Source organism: Lactuca serriola, chromosome 2 (assembly GCF_051521515.1).
Source record: "Lactuca serriola cultivar US96UC23 chromosome 2, Lser_US96UC23_V15, whole genome shotgun sequence".
In the NCBI taxonomy this organism is placed as follows: Eukaryota; Viridiplantae; Streptophyta; class Magnoliopsida; order Asterales; family Asteraceae; genus Lactuca; species Lactuca serriola.
In genome coordinates this window covers 31,217,756-31,239,814 of record NC_136409.1, presented here as the reverse complement: position 1 = coordinate 31,239,814, position 22,059 = coordinate 31,217,756, and positions in this window count along the sequence as shown.

The window sequence follows — 22,059 nt, the reverse complement described above, 5'->3', positions numbered from 1 at the left end:
CGTGGGTTTAATCCAATGCTCAAATCATATTCATAAGCACTCATGAACGTTGCAGCAAACATTTGCTTATGTCTAATACTCTTTTAGACAATCCACACACCAATTCACGACAGTCTTCATTCATATCTACTTCCAACATATGAACGACTGTGGCCCGTTTGAATAATTCGATTATTCTTAATAAACTCAATTATTCTGGAAGTCAAAACATGCAAATGTGAAACACAAGAATAATACTAATCCCATATGGCCTCAACCCTTTGAGCATAAATAAAACACCTTTTATTTATCACCATATTGATTACTCATTATTTGTAGTTTCGGGTAATCAACTTCTTACTTGAATTCCAACACTTGTCCCATGCTCCTAGCATGCACACAATGTTTACCTGTGGTTCTTACTTTGTGAAATATATCACATTGAACACATTTCCAATCCTTCTCATTTCACAACTCCAAATCCGTTTTTCATAAGTTAAAGAATATCAAATTCTTTGTTACTTATAGAATATGCTAGATTCTAACATTCTATGCAACTATCCTTTCATAATGTCACCGCACTAAAGTCACAAAGACTATTGCCAATGATATTACAAAGTCCTCTATCGGAGATTGTTACAAGACAATTCCTTAGATATGATGTCTCTCACTCAAAGTACTTTCTTTGAACATCCTTTTGCATAGAAGTTTCTAATCTAGTCATAGATTTCTTAATATTCAATTCCCAATATGGACACACATCCATATGTTCCATATGACAACTCATTCTTAATAGAATCTTATCTATTTGTAAGGATGTCGATATGGTCCATCCAATATGGAAACATTTCCATATTTTCCAATACTATACTTCCAACTACTCACAAGCGACCAATCCTCATCGAACTTGGATTGTCCTTTGATAGTTGTTTAATTATTTTAGTCTAAACCGATTCTAGTCCTTTTTCCCTCTAAATGTGCTCGACATTTGGAAAATTTTAGAATGGTCAAACATTAAAGCATTTGCAATCGATCCTATACCCGAAGCGTATGGGACACGACGCATAATGTTTTATTTGCTATGTTCTCAAAATTCGAATTGTGAAGAGGGATGCCGTAATCATAATCGAAATTTTAAGAACACACTATGTACCTTTGACTAAATTTTATTAACATTTCTCAACCTAAACCTTTAGATTTGAAATGAAGCATAATATTCTCTCCCTTAATTATAGCAAAACAACTCTTCAACTATTGCGACTTTGCAAAGTATGACTCTTGTTTTCTAGAATTAATATTGCTAACCTTGGAATACTTTCCTTAATAATCATACAATCATAACTTTTATGCTCCCACTATCTTGATGATTATTATAAAACATAACACTTATGCTCCCACTAGCTTCGACATGTATTCATAAACATCTCAACTTTTAGAAAACAATGCTTATTGAATTTCTTAAGTTCATGTTTCTAATACTTAGTGCTTTGATAATCTTTTATCAAGGATTCTTTATACACCTTTGCCTTCGATAGTTCATATGTGTGTCTAAACAATTAAGACTAATTGCCAAACCTCACAATTCAAATTATGGAAAGGGATGCCGTAACCATAATTGAATTCGAGAATGCAATTTTACAATCACTATCTTCTTAAAATCTTTCTTAGTGAAAGCATTTCCTCACAATCATTTTCATGAAGGAGGAAATCTTATGACACTTAGATTTAAACAGTGTATTTGTTCCTATCCATGTAAATTTGTCAAAACCAAGGTTTACGACAAATTCAAACTCTTATGGATCGAACTTTCTTGATCTCGATTTCTTGCCTTTATGGTAGCACAGCTGCCCACCATGTCTTCCAAGTAGTTAAGCAGCTCACCCTTTCCTATCAATGTACCTTTCATCGATTAAGGTGCTTTGCCTTTTATGCATTCAAAATGAGAACTCATAGAACTCACATGCATAATTAACTCGATTGGATTGGCACAGAATCAAAATAATGTCAACACGATAGGTTGTAAACCTCAACTCGTGTGCTAGTGATGATCGATAATGTTTATTTGATTTGTTCTTGAAACCTTTCAAGACCATTAAGACTCCCACTGACTCCTTGACATATAAGATTCTCTTGTCAAAAACCATTTCTTGACAAACAAATATTCAAGAGTTAGTGTAGCTTTTATCAAAACACTTCATAAATTGGTCCTAGTTGGTCTTTGTCTTATCCAAGACATCACAACTTTCCACATTTAATGAAAGTTACAAACCTTCTTAATACCTTTCACTCAATGTCACAATCTTAACTTTAAGACTTGTTATTGGAACGAAGTATGATTGACTTATTGATTTAACCATTTCTTCAATTCTTGATTCCTCTTCTTAGACATACAATTGTACTCACTTAGAGGATCAATTGAGATATGGTTCTTAATCATTAAGACCTATCATAAAGCATAAAAGGTACTCTCCCTTCATCTTAGAATGGAGTAACTTTTATCTTTCTGCCTACTTGATTCTTCTTATTCGTTCTGCTATTGATTTAAACCCTTTAATCAATTCAGAATTACACCTAAACATGTAAGTATAATCATATTTACTAAACCTTTAGTAAATCATGACGAATATCATTGTTACTCTTATGGTGGACTCGATCAACACGCAACATTGTGTGTTTGATCTCTTAGTCCTTCACTTGACACTTTGTCAATGAATTTGTCTAATTTCCAAATATGAAATTTCTCATTCATCGTGCAAACAAGTTGCATGATTCCAAGTTTCTGTCCAATTGAAACTTGGGCGATGAGAAACTCTCCTTATTTGGTAAATTCGCGACTTTTCCATAAACACCATAAATAAGAATCATATCCATTTGTTGTAGAAATATTCAAACACCAATTTTCATAACGATTTTATTGCAAGGAAATAAACAAATAAATAAATAAGTCAAACAAAAATTTATTTTATTTATAAAAGCAGCGGAAAAATTTGTCCTTACAATGCAAAATCCATTCAAAACTATGTACAAAAGAAAATTTCTAACAACTCTATCATAACTTTCTAAGCTCAAAATCTAATCTTCAAGTCCATGCGATCGAGATCCATCTCTTGTGATTAGATTCATCTTGCTCTCTTATCAAGCTTCCTTTCTTTTCACTGACCCTACAAAGCACTCAAATGTAATCTTATTACATCATGTATTAAGAATCAATGAATAGGAACTTAATGGAGTTAGATAGTGGATTTTTACCTAAAGCGCAGTCATACCTTTGACTCTCCCATCTCTTAGATCTCTTAGGTAATTAGGGCAACTTCGTCTCCAATGCCCCTTCTCTTGGCAATAAAAGCAAATTGACTCACATGGAACTACTTCAGACATCGCCTTTCTCTTATGATCAAACTTTTCGATCATTGCATGTCTTTCATTGCCATTGTCTATATCCATAGAGGTCTTGAAGGCAGATTCACCAATCAACTTTGCTTTTCTATTACGCCAAACCATTGCTGATTCGGCAGCAATAAGCATATAGGTGAGATCTATAAGGGTCACGTTGTGGTTCGTCATATAGTACTCTCTTACGAACTCACTATATGAGTTGGGAAGTGACTAAAGAACCCAATCAACAGCCATCTCTTCAACGGATCCCATCATTCTTAGTTTATCAATGCGCGACTTCGTGTGCACACACCGACTTTCCTTCTTTATGTTTACTTGCCAAAAGGGCTTGAGTGATATTGAACCTTTCAATTTTACAATCTTGTGGGTTAGGGAGAATAATTGGAGGAGGAGGAGGAAGTGAAGCATGATTTCTTGATCCTCGATCGAATCGTGGAATATCATCTTCATGTGGAATGCTTGTTCCACGGGATTTGGGAATACCATAGTTGTCGAACTTTGACATCTACAAAACGGGAGAAAACGAATTCAAGTTAGTTGATTGATTGAGTCCTTGGTAAATCACCCAAATGAAATTCCAAGGCTAGGACCCAACACAATATTCTACAATTCGGGAGAGGGATGCCGTAACCCAAATTGCAGAACATTTGAAGGTAAGTGAATGACGATTCACTAATTTCCACCATGAAAACGATAATTATTTTTAAGTTTTAAATCTATGAAAACTCCTAGATCCTTTGAGATTCATTGAACTTTCAATGGCATGTTTAAATCTCGATATGCCCCTCTTGTTTGTGACTGGGATGCCGAGGATCACAAAACGGGTGTGAATAACCATGCAAACTTACATGGTGCCCTCACATGTTACGGTCGCCTATTCGATGTGCCGGTAAACCACACACGCTCCACCGAACTATGACAAACACTGAGTCATCTTTTGCTACCTTTGCTTAGACCCATTTAGTGTGCCGGTTAACCACACACGCTCCACTAACGTCTTCGCAAGGGCACAAAGTGTAATTTCATGGAATTGCATCAATTCACTTTTGCCTAAGTAACTAAGATTGGGAATTATATGAAAACATTTAGTTACTTTTATACTTCATTATACTTATAAAGGAAGGTTTCGTCCTATCCTACCCGTTCGGCTAACGACCCTCCACTGGTCAAGAGTGCGGTGGGTAAGAGTGGATACCCATTTAATCGCCATTTTATAGGCAATTTCCTTAAACACCCCTTATAGACCAGCTTCGTAAATGAGGCCTACTAACGGTAAGACTGACTTTTACTCATACATATATATAATGTTAGACTTTTAATGTTATATATAGTATAGGGTGTATTTTACACTTTTAAAATATTAGGTGGTTCAATTTAGCAATTATACTTTTAATTTACTTAAATTGTAAACCTAAACTTTTATGGATTTATTAAACCTCTTTAATTAAACACCTTAATTAGTTAATAAAACCATAAGGGTGTGATTTGAACTTTTTCAAAACTATACTTGAGTTTTAGAATTTAACATTCCTAATTAAACTGTTAATCAACTTTTAAATTCCAAAACTTGAGGGCAAGTTTTGAAACCTTTTTCAAAACATTAGGGTTTCAACTATTTAAATTTCAAAACAACAAAGCTTTTGGGGTCAAATTAAAACTATAAAACCTAAAGGGGAAAACATGAAACTTTTCATAACAACAAGGATCAAATAACAAATAATTCAAATTAACATTTAATCACATAATTATCCATATTTGATGATTTCTTGCAAAATAATTTATCAATTTACTTAAAATAATTAATCAATTATCTTATAAGGAAACAATTATCCTATTAATTGATAAATATCTTCAATTAGATTAAAATTATAGTCAAATATATCATATAATCGGATTAATATTAATCTAACATGATAACCTAATTATCCCAATGCACAAACAGCAAGAAATCCCGAGATAAGCACTGTCTGACGCACCGACTCGCCGAGTCACCCTCTGGAACTCGCCGAGTAGGGCTGACTCGTCGAGTCCAAGAGTGACTCGCCGAGTCAGGTCGAACAGTGAGGCCAAAACATGATTTTCAGTTACATCAAGCATCAATACAATAGAAACCAATCATGGCTCTGATACCACTGATGGGTTTTGGTCATAAGACATCCTATGTGCTCATACAAACCCTAATGCTTGGATCTAGGTTTCTCTATTGTACATACTTTGAATCCAAGACTATGAACCCTAATACTAGCATATGGAAATCAGAATTCACATGTAAATAGGCTTAAGAACATACCTTGATTGTTATATAGCAATAACAATCCAATTCCTCCTTGAATTGACCTTGGAAAGCAGAGAGTCACAAGTGTCACTCCTCTAATGGCTTACAAACACCATAAGCAAGTGGAGAAGGTATAAAGAGAGAGGAGGGAGGTTAGAATTCGTCCTTAGGACCTCTTGGGAAGGGTTACACGAATTCATGACCTTGGGGTTGTTTATATAGGTGTAGAGATAGGGTTTCAGTCATTATCCTTATCTAGTTGATTATCCATTAAGCAATCAATAAGATAATCCTTGAATCCTTATCATACTCGAATTCTAAGGCTTTCCAACCTTAAATTCGTCCACCATACTTATAAGATAATTCTTACCTTATTTTGTAACTATCACATAATTACAATTCAGCCCCTCTAGTTTAATTAATTACACTTGATCACAAAATTAATTCTTAATTAATTATTGACCAATATTAATTAAACAAATATGATTTCTCCTTTAATATATTATTCTTATAACATATTAATAAATCATATTAATCTCTCTCTCTATTTATTTCTCCAATCAAGTTGCTTTGGTGAAGGCAACCCAAAAGGACCATGCACCATCGGGTCAAGTACATACCAAAATAGTTATGGACTTAGACACTAATCCAACAGTATTGATAATACAATGCTCTCTGTTTTCATCTCATTATACATTTACATGTTTATAATCGGTATCCTGATTTCTGTTTCTTTTTATGTTTTTTTTTTATCAATGATGGTCCTGGATGTTTGATTTTGAGATGCCCAGTTCCATCTTGTGGTGTTGTTGTTGGTGTGGACATGGTCAATATGAATTGGTAAATGTCTAAAGTACCATGGTTATCACAGTAGGTGAAGAAGTGATTTACATTAATTTTCTTTTAAGCTTAATTTTTTTGCACGCAAACTGTTTATTAAAATGATCAAGTTACTTATTTTCATGCATCGTCTTTGATAATCTGTTTGATTGTGTAGGGTCTAAAAAGTGTTGCGTCTTGGGCTCGCTCTTTAGTCCATTTTGTCTCCGGATCGAGCCTGTCCATCCGAGAGTTATTTCTAGGGTTTTGTATTTATAGGTGCTTGCATGCATCTTAGTACGTAAGATTTGGAAGTTAATTATTCTAAAAGAATTAATCTTTATCGTTTGTAACCCTAATAGCCTCTACATCGGAAGTTCTTTATCGAGCTCTGTTGAGGCTTGAATCTAATGAATCAGTCGACATATTTTGATTCATTCTTGTGCTTTATATTGTTGTTTTCGTTTTTGTGATTAACCTGTTCAAAGATCTAAACGATCAAAGAGTTTCTTAACTCATCAATTGGTATCAGAGCAGGAGACTGTGTAATTCATACACATCTCTTCTGTGAAAGAAGTGATTAGGGTTTATTCCGCATTTACTGATATTTATTGAGCCGTCACTCCATAATTGACGTATCTCATTATTTATTCATCTTGCCCTAATATTACGTATTACAAGTCTGATCTTACAACAGGTTAAACGATCAAGCATGGACGATTCTCAATCCAATCCTATCAACATCTCAAACAATATAGGATCTAAAACCTAGATTCCAATTCTCTACACTCAAGATTACGAGGTTTGGGCGCATCACTTTGAAGACTACGTCATTGGATCTGAAGATAATGGGTATTTGATATGGGAAGCTATTGTGTCTGGACCATTTGCTCATTCAGGAACATCCAGAATTATTAAAACTCAAAAGGAGTATAATGATTTGTTGAAAGATGTTGCTCAGGATGAAAAGGAGAAGTTTCAGTGCTACATCAAGGCATTGAGACTAATTCGATTCTCTCTTCAATCTGACACGTTTAGATTGGTGAGTTCCTGTAGTACAGCTAAAGAAATCTGGGATCGGCTGCGAGAGCTGTATTCCACAGATGATGATCTGGAGCACTCAATTCAGACCTTACTTCTGTCTGAATTTGGAGAGTTCAAGCAAAATCCTGATGAGTCTGTTACGCAGACATTTCATTGCTTCAATCATGTTCTCAGCAAGATGATCAAACATGATATTGAAAGGAAGCTCATTGAACAGAAGGTCACTTTTCTGAATGGTCTAAGATCCGAATGGAGAGCTGTTGTGTCAAAGGTTAAAGCACACGAGTAGTTCAAATCGTACTCGCTGGCGAAACTGGTGGGAATTCTGAAATCCCAAGAAAAGATAGTGCTTCAAGAGAAAAGCATGGTTTCAAATCTGGGGTCTCTGGCGCTTCTGTCCAAGGGTAAAAGTGTAGAAGAAGATGAAGAGGATCTAAATCTGGGAGATCACGATCTGACAGCCGAAGACTATGCTATGATGGTGTCAAATCCTAGAAGGTTTATCAAGAAAAAGTTTCCTTCCAACAAAAATCGTAATTGGCAGGGAATCTATAGTTTCGAAAGAGTGAAAGATGAACCGAGGGTTGAGGAATCGAAAAAGGAAGCGAAGGGTGAAGCTCACTCTGGTGTTAGTTGCTTCTACTGTGGGGGAAAGAATCATTACGCAAAGGATTGCATGTTGAAGAAGATGGCAGAGAAAGATGAAGAAGCAAGTCTTATGAAAAGACTAGAAGAGATAAAAAGGAAGAAATTTGCTACTAATTCCTCTATGAATGCTCTTGTTGTGCAGGGTTCGGCAGATGATAATGAGTTAAGTGGCGTACAGGTGTGGTCGACTGACTCAGAAGATGATGAAGTGAGAAAGCCTTCTCATGGAAAGGCTTATGTTGCAAAAAGTGGTGAAACCGATGGAAGATGTCTGATGGTGACCGGTGTATCTCAGATGAGGGGATACAACATTGATGGTGGAAATGAAGAGGCCAAGGAGCGAGAGGACTTATGCTTTACAGCAAAACCTCTTAGTGTGCAGGTCAGTGAACTTGATGAACTGATCAAGAAGGTACAATCTGTTTTTGTTTCATCTAAAATTCCACAGAAATCATATGAAAATGAATTAAATAACTTGAATTCTATAATCTCAAATTTAGATAGTTGTTTAACTCAAACACGGGTCACGAATTCTAATCTGACTGACCAAATAAGCAGGGTGTTATCCAAGAGTGAGGAGCGAAGGATGTGGATAGAGCAGAAAGAGTTGGAGCTGATTAAGTCTAGAGATGAAAACACTTATTTGCAAAGAGACAATCTTAAATTGTTAAAACAAAGGAATGTTTTTTGTTTGATCTCCAAAAGGCTTTATGCTAACATTACTCCACTGCATCTAAATTGTGAAATAGGGCAGAAGATACATTGCATGATTCTACCCTTCCCTGAGTTCAAGGAGGATGAAATCGATGCCGTAGCATACAACTGTGAAAGTGTTGTATCTTCCAATGATGTTAATCCTACTTACATGTATGGTCTGGACAAAATAGAATCTTTTATAAAGTCCAAAGACCATAAGGACATGCTCAAAAATCTTTTGGATGAAAATGATAAGTTGAAACTCAAGACCGAAACCATACAAAAATTCGACTCATTGAGTACCAATTTAAGTTCAGAAAACAAAATTGACGTTGAAAACGCATCTAAACTTAATGAGGATGATGATATGAGTGAAATTTCTGTAGAGGACGAAGTTGACTGTTCTGAGTTCGTCAGGAGCGAACCCGAAAACCACAAAAACCTGATTTCTGAAAATTCTGTGGAATTCGCTCGTTTGTCCAAAACTAAGTCCCTAGTTCTTAAAGAAAAGACCGTTGTGTTTCAGAAGGTTAGAACTACTCCCAATTAGGTGTATAAGGTCACAGGAGTAACCGAACATCAAACAGCCGAACTCACAGCCATAGTGAACGAAGATAATGCTGATGGCTGTGATGAGTTTTTCTGGTCAGCACCTATAGACAATGCAGACGAAACGGTTGGTCTGTCGGATCGAACATCCTGGAAGGCCAAAGGTAGATATGTGCCCGAACCACTGAATAAGCCTACCAACTTTGACGTACCAAGTACCAGTGGCACAAAAGAGATTCCAGTAGAAGAAGTCACCTCCACAAGCAAAACCTCATCTGTAAAGAGTGAACCGGTTGCTAAGAAGCTGAAACAAAAGGCTAGTATCCACAAACAACCGAAACAGGTGAAAAATCAAAAGCAACAGAGAAACCGGAGATACAAGAAAAATCTCTCAGAGCAAAAGCAGTTTTGGCGCTCTCAAAATCCTCACTACTCTTACCTTGATAAAGATTCTAAGTCAGAGAGAAAAATCTCTCAGAGCGAAAGCAGTTTACCTCTAATTCTTCTCGTTCTCAATCTTCTTCTAAGTCCAACTCAGTTTCTACACAAAATTCAAGATCATCAAGGGATTTGAAAGGAAAAAGGAAGATTTCCTCAGCTAAGGAAGACCGAAAGCGGACTAAAGTCCAAACACCAGAATCTGAATCCAAAATGCCTGCAACTAATTCTAATAAAATCAAAGTGTTTACTATTAAAAGAAAAGATGAAACAACCTTAATAAAACGAACATATCTTGTTGATGTTTCTCTTACTATTCCTGTTCCTGTGAAAGGCTCACGTGGACCCAAGAAACTTTGGGTTCCTAAATCTGCTTAATTTTTGCAGGTTATTAGTGACGAGCAGTTTAACGAAGAATGGTACATTGACAGTGGCTGCTCACGTCACATGATAGGAAGGAAGGAAGAGCTAAGGGAGTTTCGATCACTTCAGAATGGTGGCAATGTCAAGTTCGGTAACAACTCCTATGGAACAATAAAGGGTTATGGGATGATAACCAATGGAGACTTCACAATAAGAAAGGTGGCGTGTGTAGAAGGATTGCAGCATAATCTCATCAGTTTATCTCAACTGGTGGGAGGTACCGGTCTCAAAGTTTCATTCGACGACGAAGGTTCAGAAATTATAGAGAAGAAATCCAACAAGGTCATTCTCAAATCAGATCAAAAAGGCAAAATGTTTCCTCTGAATCTCAGACCAATCAAAGGAAATCCAGCCATATGTCTTTTGTCCAATGCTCATTCAGACGAAAGTTGGTTGTGGCACTGAAGACTCTCACATCTCAACTTCAAAGACATCAACAAGCTTGTCACCGGCGGTCATGTTCAGGGTCTTCCATTGCTCAAGTTGGATCGAGAACACTTGTGCGCTGCTTGCGAAATGGGGAAACAGAGTCGTCAAAGTCACCCATTGATTATAAACACAAAAGTTGTTGAACCACTTGAGTTGCTTCACATCGACTTATGTGGTCCATCATTAATCGAGAGCATTGGCGGTAGCAAGTATATTCTTGTTATTGTTGATGATTTCTCACGTTTTACATGGGTATTTTTTCTGAAGCACAAATCTGAGGCCACTCCTAAGCTGAAGATGTTTATCAAGAAGGTCGAAGTACAACTGAGAAAAGTCGTTCGAAACATTAGAAGCGACAATGGACTGGAATTCAAGAACAAAGACTTCGAAGACTTCTTGGCAGAAAAAGGAACCAATCATAACTTCTCAGCCCCTGATACTCCTCAACAGAATGGTATTGTCGAAAGGCGAAACCGATCCTTATGTGAGGCAGCCCGAACTATGCTAAGTTTTGCTTCTCTTCCCTTATATTTCTGGGCTGATGCTATTGCTGCAGCATGTTTTACGCAGAATAGGTCTTATCTCAACAAGCGTTTCTCTCTCACTTCTTATGAGATCATCAACAACAGGAAGCCAAATGTAAAATTCTTCCATGTGTTCGGTTCAAGGTGCTTCATCTTCAACTCCAAAGAACATCGCAACAAGTTTGATGTTAAAGCTGACGAAGGAATTTTTCTGGGATATTCTCTTACTTCAAAGGCATACAGGGTTTTAAATAAACGTTCTAGAAGAATTGAAGAAACCTATTATGTGACGTTCGATGACAATTACGTCAAGAAACTAAAAACTACTGAAGAAGCAATTGGAGAGATTTTCTCTCAAACAGGTCAAGTCACAGCTACGATTGCTAATTTATTTGTTCAGTTCGTAGACTTATTCGATGAACCTGAGAAAGCCACTCTCTCGGAAGCCAAGGCAGCAGACAACAAAATCGATCGTCTGAAGCAGATTGTCGAAGATACAGCCAAACAAATGGGAGAAGGAGAACCAGTTCGAAATGAACCTCCCCAGCACGGCACTACGGTTGAGGGGGAGAATCAATTCTCTTCAAATCAACAGGACTCACACTTTTAGGGGGAGAATCCAATCCCTGTAGCACCCGAAAGCCCAGCTACACCTGAAAGTCATGTAGCACCCGAAAGCCCGGCTACTCCCGAAAGTCCTATAGCACCCGAAAGCCCGGCTACATCTGAAATTTCAGTAGCACCCGATGGTCCAAATCAACCTGAAGATCCAAATGATTCATCACCTGTCGAGGGGGAGAGTTCCGATATGTTCTATGATGATGATATTCAATCAGAGTTAGAAGAAATGGTCAATGCAGAATTGGATCCATCCTATGATCCAAACTTTCCTCTACTCACCAAATGGACCAGAGATCATCCTGTATCTCAGATAGTGGGTAATGTGTCTGAAAAGGTCCTAACCCGATCTCAAGTGAAGGCAAAGCAAACCTCCCTATTCTCCAAAGTAGAGTTCTACATGTATAATTCCTTCGTGTCCAAAGTTGAGCCAAAGACCGTCAATATTGCTCTTGATCATTCTGATTGGGTCCAGGCAATGCAAGATGAACTAAATGAGTTTGAAAGAAATAAGGTTTGGCGTCTCATTCCAACACCGAAAGATGCCTCAGTAGTTGGTCTCAAATGGGTATTTAGAAACAAAATGGATAAGGAGGGAAATGTGATTCGAAATAAAGCTCGTCTTGTGGTGAAAGGATACTGCCCGGAAGAAGGAATTGATTATGAAGAAACATTTGCTCCGGTAGCAAGGCTGGAATCTGTTCGAATATTTCATGCCTATGCTGCACACAAGAATTTCGAGGTCTACCAAATGGATGTGAAGTGCGCTTTTCTGAATGGTGAACTTGAAGAAATGGTTTACGTGGAGAAACCTCCTGGTTTTGTGAATGAAAAATGTCCAAATCACTGCTACATTCTAGATAAGGCAGTTTATGGTCTGAAACAAGCGCCTAGGGCATGGTATGAAACAATAACTAAGTTGTTAAAGGTGTCTAAATTCAAACAAGGTTCGGTTGACCCAACCTTCTTTCGTAAAAAGGAAGGTAACCACCTTATTATAGTTCAGATCTATGTCGATGATATCATCTTTGGCTCAACGAATCCTAGCTTAACAGCTGAATTCAGAAAGCTGATGGAGACAAAATTTGAAATGAGCTCAATGGGTCCAATTAACTTTTTCCTTGGTTTAAACATTAGACAGGGACCCGAAGGCATCTTTATCAACCAGGAAGCATATACGAAGACTCTTCTTGCTAAATTCAGCATGATGGGAGATTCAAAAGTCAAAGTTCCTATGGCGTTCGGCACCAAACTCACACCATCCTTGGAAAAACCAGCAGTCGATATAACACTATACCGCCAAATGATTGGTTCCCTGATGTACCTCACAGCTAGCAGACCTGACATAATGTTTTCTGTGTGCTATTGTGCTAGGTTTCAAGCGAATCCGCGTGAACCACACATGCTAGTAGTGAAAAACATACTCTGATATCTGAAGCGAACCACCTCTCTCGGTCTCTGGTATCCCTCAAACTCAGGTTTCTTTGTTCAATCCTACTCAGATGCAGACCTTGGAGGATGTGGTTTAGATAGGAAAACCACTACAGGAGGCTGTCAATTCCTCGACGGGAAGTTGGTGAGCTGGCAATCTAAGAAACAAACATGTGTTTCTCTGTCTACAGCCGAAGCAGAATATATTGCAGCCACTTCTTGCACATCTCAAGTGATTTGGATCCAAAGTCAACTCTGGGATTATGGACTCAATATGAAAAAGATCCCTCAATATTCTGACTCAGAAAGTGAAATTAGGATCTGTCATAACCCAGTGCAACATTCCAAAACCAAACACATTGCATTGAGGTATCACTTCATTAAAGATCACATAGAAGACGAAAACGTAGAGATTCATTTTGTTCGCACTACTGATCAACTGGGTGACATCTTCACTAAAGCTCTTCCTGAAGCAAGTTTTAATAAAATTATACAAGGACTAGGTATGATGGAATCGGAGTCAGTACCAAAAACTACTTCTCAAAACTAAAAGTTGGAAGCGAAATGAACCGAACGTTCGGTCTATTTCGGGTTCGGTTCACATAAGTACCGAAATGAACCGAGCGCTCGGGTTCGGTCCTATTCACTTGTCTTCGCTTATCACTCAAAGGTAGTTTCTTTGGTTGTAAACTTTTTGTACTCTTATTTCTCATTTATTTCTCACTTATTTGCCAATTTTTTTTCTTTCAAACTTTTATTTTGAAACCGAAATGAACCGAGCGTTCGGCCTATTTCGGGTTCGGTTCCAAAAAATTTTGTTTGTTTGTTTTATTTTTGTTTTTCTCTTTGAATCAAAAACTCCAAAAATATTTTATTTTTTTACTTATGTTCGTTTTTTTTACCATTTGTGGATGATCAATGGGGCAGGTATTGTTCTCACACCTTTTACTAGTTAAGTGTCCCTAGAAGCATGTTGTTGTATGTTGTCCAAAGCCTCAACTGATTCTGAATAAAGCCTTACTGACCTGGTATATACAAACCTTGTCTTCCCAATTAGGCTACTATATTTATTCTAATCATGAGCTACCTTACTCTCTTCTCACATGAGATAAGATTTTTCTGCTTGGTCCTTATTTTAACAGCAGAGGTACTTTGGTTTCTTTACACCATCTCCAATATTTTTCTCCATCCTATTCGCTTCATACACGTAACCCTTGAGACTCTCAGAAATTACCACTGAGGTTTATGGTTACACAATTTTTGTGTTTATGATCTTAGCTTCGTGCCACTACGTGCTAAGTGAAACCCACAATTCCATACCTACTATGCATTGACGGTGAACAATTAAATTTGCTCTAGTTTTCACTAATAAATTAACAAATTCACCCAAGTGGTTGTACCTTGAAATCTCTAATTTTTCTTTTTGTGTGATTCTTATGAAATTGTTAAATCCCATAACATTTCTTCCCTTAGAATCCAGTTTAAATTTTTTTTTTTTTTTGAGATTTCACCTAAAAGTTATTTTCAACATGTCACTTAAATTCTCTTCACACCTACTTGTTCAACAGACCACATTGGTCTCACAAGTACTTCAGTCGATTTTTGTCTTATGTCCAGATCAGGAATTCTGAACTGAAGCGAAAGCCTCCAAAATTAGCCTTATTAAAAGATGCCTTTCAACACTTCTTAATTAGTGTCTGATCGTAATTCAACGGGAAACCACACAAACACTTTAAGGTCTCTCTTGACTTTGAAGGAAGAGATTCGTGCCCGGGATCCACTGTTTCGTGTCTTTATTGACATCACAATTTCCCACATATGTGTTGCTTTATTTCTTTTTCTTTGACGCTCTATGCACGAAAATCTTTTTGATTTTCCATAAATCTGGTTTCATTAATTACAAGCTATTTTTGGCTATGGGATTTAATCTTATAAAAGAGATGTGGTTAACAAAGTTACACGTGGTTCTCTTGATCTATGACGACAGCTGATACTAAAAGCATAAGTTGCTGACTCAGCCGAAAGTCTAATCATTTTGATATTTCAAACGGCGCTTGATGGGAAGGCGTGTGAAGCGGAATCGTTTTTGACATTTCAAACGGCGCCTGATGGGAAGGCGTGTGAAACGGGACAGTCTTTCTCTCTCCTGCGTAATCATCGGGGTTCTAAACTGTCACGCGTCAATCACCTAAGGAAACGCTTTGTTTTTTCTTTGAAGATTTGGAACAGATTCTTCTCTCTCTTCTCACCACGGTATAAAAGGTAAATTCTACAGTCCATTACCTCTTTACTGTACCAAATATTCAGAGAGCAAGAAAAGATTACTTTATCCTACTGTTCATCATCTTCCCCAAACACCTCTCTTCAATGGCGGACTCCTCTTCAGTTCATGCTACTTCTCACATTTTGCCAATCCGTCCTCAACAAAGCCTGATCATCGATCTTACCCCACAAGTTTACGATGCTTTCATGTTCCCAATCGTGGAATGTCTCAAGTATTTGCCACTGGTTCCAGCACTCACCAAATTCGAACCTGTTCCAATGGAGTGTCTGTCGCAAATCTTCTCCACAGCCCACTATGACAAGTCTGTCGATCGAATCTTCTTCGACATTCTTGATAACAAGTCCTCCATCTCCAAACAGCGATTCTGTTTGCTTTTAGGGTTTGAACCTGATGAGTCTAGGGTTAACCCTGAATCCATTCCCATAGGACAGTTGTTCTCCATGTTTTATAACATGGGTTACACTGAAATTCTGACCACCGTTACAAAGTTCAAGAAATTATGCTTACCTCCTCAGTGGAATGGCTTCTTCACTGTGTTGTTCAAAGGGCTATCGGAACGAAGTGCAGGTTCAGATGGGGCGAGCCGCTTGTTTATGACAATTCTTTATGGGTTGTACCACGGCATCAATCTCGATTATGGATCGTTTTATGGCAGCAGTTGATTCAGAGCCTGGCGTCTACTTCTCGCCATTTAGAGATCTCTTATGCCAGATTCTGGACGCTGGTCACAAAGTGGGTGATGGACAAGTATCACGTCCCTATTGTTGCTGATTCTCCACTCGCCTTCATAGGAACTTTCCACACTACGAAGATCATAGTGTCTGATTCCTCCAAATTTCAGTTTGTTGGCTCAATCCCTGAGTCAATGTATGGGTGTGTTCCAAGCGACAGTCGCATCATCAGAACTTACAAGGAGTTTTGTCGCTCAGGTCCCAGAGAGCTCACTCCTGAAATGATTCAATCAATCCATGATGCTGATAGGCCTGCTCACAGGGAAAAGAAACATGACAAGGGAAAAGACAAGAAGGTTGTCAAAGGAGCGAAAGGTCCTTCTCCAAAGAAATGCAAACCTTCCAAGGCAGCTCAATCCCCTCCACCAAAGAAGAGGAAGACTCAACCCAGGCGAAATCTTATTCTTGCCTCCTCCTCCAGTGAATATGAGGAAGAGATTTCAAACTCCGAAGAGTCACTTCGAGGTAATACTCCTCCACGTTCGCCTACCCCTGAAGTACCTGTTTCTTCTAAACCTGTCTCTCCTCCCCCAATCTCCATCTCTACTTCCATTCCCCCCATAACCTCCACTACTCAAATACCACCCACCTCTATCCCTATACCATCTCCCATTTTCACCGAAGCTACCACAAAAACCATCGCTGGCGTTCGTGTTGGAATAGTGTCTAAGGCTACAACTATATTAGGCAAGTATTTGACCCGATTGAACATGGTCCTTTTAGGTTGCCTTCACCATAGCAACTTGGCAGGATGATTTATAATGAGAGAAAGAATATTATTAATATATTATAAGAATAATATAAGGAATAATAATATAATTATTTGATTAATATAAGTCATAAATTAATTGGGAATTAATTTGGTGACTTAAAGAGATTAATTAAATAAAGGGGTATAAGCTGTCAAATGTTTGATAGTTTCACTTTGGGCTATATATCCTTTATGGATAAGGGGTGGACGATTTCTAGGGCTAAGGATAGCCATAAAATCGTCCAAGGCTTATCATGGAAAGGATTTGGATTGCTCAGGGCTTAAGTTATCCAATTAGGGTTTAAGGGTGAAACCCTAGGAGCCTTACAAGTATAAATAGACCCCTAAGGCTGAGGGAATTCGGCACTTGTGCTTAGAGAAGAAACCCTGGCCGAATTTCTCTTCCCTCCTCTCTCTCAAATCATCCTCCTTGCTAGTTGGTGTTTGTAAGCCATTAGAGGAGTGACAATTGTGACTCTAAAGCCTCAAGGACAACAAGATCAAGCAAGTGATTCAAGGTAAACTTCTAATCTCTGATTTCATATTATTGTTATTGTATATTAGCCATTAGAAGTCTTGGATTCAATGTATGTTCAATTAGAGAAACCTAGATCCAAGCATTAGGGTTGCATGTGCACATAGGAATGTTCATATGGTTAAAACTCATCAGTGGTATCAGAGAATGGTTTCTATTGAATTCATACTTTGATTGCTTGTTTGTTGCTGAAAAAAATTGTTTTTTTTTGTTCTCTGGCTGATGAACTCGGCGAGTCCCATGGTGGTACTCGGCGAGTAGACTCAACTGGGCGAGTCCATCTGGGTACTCGGCGAGTTCGAGCGTCAGAAAAAGGAAACTTCAGGATTTCTTGCTGTTTATCTTTGAAATACTTGCCTTAATCATATTAGATCAATATAAATCCAATTTTATGATATATATATATATATATATATATATATATATATATATACATACATATATATATATATATATATATATATATATATGAGTATATTCTTGACCTAATTGAAGATATTTATCAATTAATAAAATATTTGTTTCCTTATGTGATAATTGATTAATTATTTTATTAAATTGGTAAATTGTTTTGCAAGAAAACATTAAATAAATCAAATATGGATAATTATGGAATTAATTGTTAATTAAGATTATTTGTTATTTGATCCTCTATTTTTTAAAAAGTTTAAAACTTGCCCTCAAGTTATGAAATTTATGTTTTGTGATTAAAAGTTTAATTTAGACAATTTAAATTTCAAACCCTAGAATTTTACAAGTTTAAAATCCAACCCTATACTAATATAATATTACAAGATTAATATATATATATATATATATATATATATATATATATATATATATATACGTATAATTAAAATGCTAGTCTTACCGTTAATAGGCCTCATTCACGAAGTCGGTCTATAAGGTGGGTATAAGGTTGTTGCCTATAAAATGACGCTTAATGGGTGTACACTCACACCCACCGCTTAGCCGAACGGGTAGGAATGGGCAACCTCATCTCTTCATTAAAAGTATAATATAAAATACAAAGTAACTACATTGTTTTTCAAAAAATTTCCCAATCTTAGTTACTTTAGGAAAAGTGAATTGATGCAATCCCATGAAATTACACTTTGCACCCTTGCTAAGAAGTTAGTGGAGCGTGTGTGGTTTACTGGCACACTAATTGGTTCTAAGCAAAGGTGGCAAAGGGTGATTCATTGTTTATCATAGTTCGATGGAGCGTGTGTGGTTTACCGGCACATCGAATAGGTGTTCGTTACAATGAAGGCACCATGTAAATTTGCATGGTAATTCACACCCACTTTGTGATCCTCGGTATCCCAGTCACAAACGAGAGGGGCATATCCAGATTTAAACATGCCATTGAAAAGTTTCAATGAATCTCATCTAAACCGAGGAATTCTCAATACATTTTAAAGTTATGTCTTGTGGTGGAGAATTAGTGAATCGTCATTCACTTACCTTCAAATTGTTTGCATGTTAGATTACGGCATCCCTTTTCTAATATGTGAATATTGTTGTTGGATCCTAGCCCTAATTTTTTCTTATTGGGTGATAATTAGGGATTCATATTCTAATCTATCTTTTTCCTTTCTATTTGTAGATGTCGAACGCAAACAACGCTGCTGCTAGTTCATTCACATTGATGAGCCTTTGTCAAAAGGTTACTTTCGATGGAACGAACTTTAGTGAATGGATAAGATACATTCGCACAATTGCTCGCTATGAGGACAAGGAGTATGTCCTAGATGAGAAGCTCGAGAAAATCAACCCAGAAATCGCTACTCCGGCTGAAATGACCGCTTTTGAAACTCACGAGCGTGATGTGACGAAGGTACATTGCCTCATGATAGCCACCATGAATGCCGAATTCCAAAATTCCTATAAGGACATGTATCCGTATGAAATGCACCAATACTTGTTGGAGAGATACCACCAGAACACGAGACAAGAGCGTTACGAGATTTTCACTAACATGATTTCCGCTAAAATGGGTCATGGAGAATCTCTTACCGTGCACCTGCAAAAGATGCAAAGGTATGTCGATCGTCTTCGCAAGTTGAATGTTGACTTTGGGGAAGACTTGGCGATCGACATGGTGCTTCACTCTTTGCCTCCGTTTTACAATCAATTTAGGATGACCTACCACATGAACAAGGAAGAGGTCACCCTAAGCAAGCTCCAAGGCCTCCTTAGGGTTGCTGAAAGCAACCTAAAGGACAAGTCTGTTGCACCCACTCCCAATCCACCCGCTGCTCCTGTTTTGGCCATTAGGCAAGGAAGAGGCAAGAAGAGGAAGGCTCCATCTAAGAGCCACCGCAATGGAAATTCCCGATATGGTTCCTCTTCTAGTGGGACCAAAGTTGATCCTGGTAAGGCCTGTCCTAACCCTAAGGAGGCAGAGTGCCATCATTGCCATAAAATAGGGCATTGGAAGAGAAGCTGCCCAGACTACCTGCAAGCCATAAGGGAAGGAAAGATCAAGCCATCTTTCGTAGGTATTTATACAATTAAATCTAATGATTCATCTCATGCTATTTCTTGGGTCCTTGATACCGGTTGTGGTTACCATATTTGTTCTGAATTGTAGGGACTAAGAAGAAATAGGGATGTGGAGCATGGAAGAATAAATCTAATCATGGGGAACAAAAGATCGTCGCCTGTGACCAAGATTGGAGTGTATTCTTTAGTGGTTAGGAATGGTTTATCTTTAGATTTGAACAATTGTTGCTATTCGCCAGAAATGGCTAGAAACGTCATTTCATTTCATGGTTTCTTTAGACAAGGTTTTAGATTTTCTTTTAATAATGAGAATGGTTCTATACTTTCTTATCTAAATGGTGTCTTATATTTTGAAGCTATACCATGTAATGGAATTTATGAAACAGTTATGATTGTAGATAACTTAGGAAATGATGTTTTATGCATGGATTCGTCCAATGGTGTGGATAGAGCATCCTTGTGGCATTGTCGTCTTGGACATGTCAACAAGAAGCGTATAGCCCAACTCCAAAAGGATGGAGTGTTGGAGTCATTCGACCTTAGGGAAGATGACACATGCGAGTCTTGTTTACTTGGAAAGATGACTAAGTCACCCTTCACAAGTACATGTGAAAGGGGTGAGGGTCTATTGGACCTAATACATACCGATGTATGTGGACCGTTTAGATCAACCACGAAGAATGGAAACCGCTTCTATGTGACTTTTACTGATGACTATAGTAGATATGGGTATATTTATTTAATCAAGCAAAAGTCGGAAACTTTTGAAAAGTTCAAAGAGTTAAAAAATGAAGTGGAGAATCAATTGGGCAGGAAAATCAAGATACTTCGATCCGATCGAGGAGGAGAGTACCTAAGTCTTGAATTCCACGATTATCTCAAGGAGTGTGGAATAGTTTCACAATTGATGCCACCTAGGACACCGCAGTTGAATGCTGTGGCAAAAATGCGTAATCGAACCTTGTTAGACATGGTTCGCTCTATGATGAGTCGTGCTTCACTACCTATCTCTTTTTGGGGGTATGCCTTAGAGACTGCCGCCCATATCCTTAACCGAGTCCCTACTAAGAAGGTTGCCAAAACACCTCACGAGATGTGGACAGGGAAAGCTCCCTCATTGGCACATATCAAGGTTTGGGGTTGTGAGGCTTTCGTAAGACGAGATACTCACGACAAGCTCGAACCTCGTAGTGAGCGATGTATTTTCATCGGCTACCCGCAGAAATCCTTTGGATATCTCTTCTGTAGACCGAAAGACAATGTTGTCTTTGTTGCGAGGAGAGGAGTTTTCCGAGAGCGAGAACTCATAAGCCAAGGAGACAGTGGGAGGCAAATCGAGCTTGAAGAGATTCAAGAATCGATAGATGAAGGAACCTCTACCGCTGGCACTCAATCCGAGGAGGAAACTCCAGTTGAACCGATTGACGAGTCCTTACCTCTTAGACGTTCTGAAAGAGTTAGAGTTCAACCCCAGTTTTATGGTTTTCATATTACTACCGAAGGGGATACGTATATTAGTGATGGTACACTAATAAATCTAGATGAACCTAATAGCTATAAGGAAGCTATGGCAAGCCCGGAGTCTGCGAAATGGAAAGAGGCAATGGACAGCGAGATCCAGTCCATGTATGACAACCAAGTTTGGAATTTGGTTGATAATGTGCCCGGACGTAAGACCGTCGGGTGCAAATGGATCTTCAAGAAGAAGACCGACATGGATGGAAACGTACACACATATAAGGCGCGATTGGTTGCGAAGGGCTTTACTCAAACTCCCGGAGTTGACTATGATGAGACCTTCTCACCAGTTGCGAAGATTAAGTCTATTAGAGTGATGCTAGCTATTGCCGCATTTCATGATTATGAGATTTGGAAAATGGATATCAAAACCGCTTTCCTTAATGGGAAGTTGGCTGAGGATGTTTACATGGCTCAGCCAGAAGGTTTTGTCGATCCGAAGCATCCGAATAGAGTTTGTAAG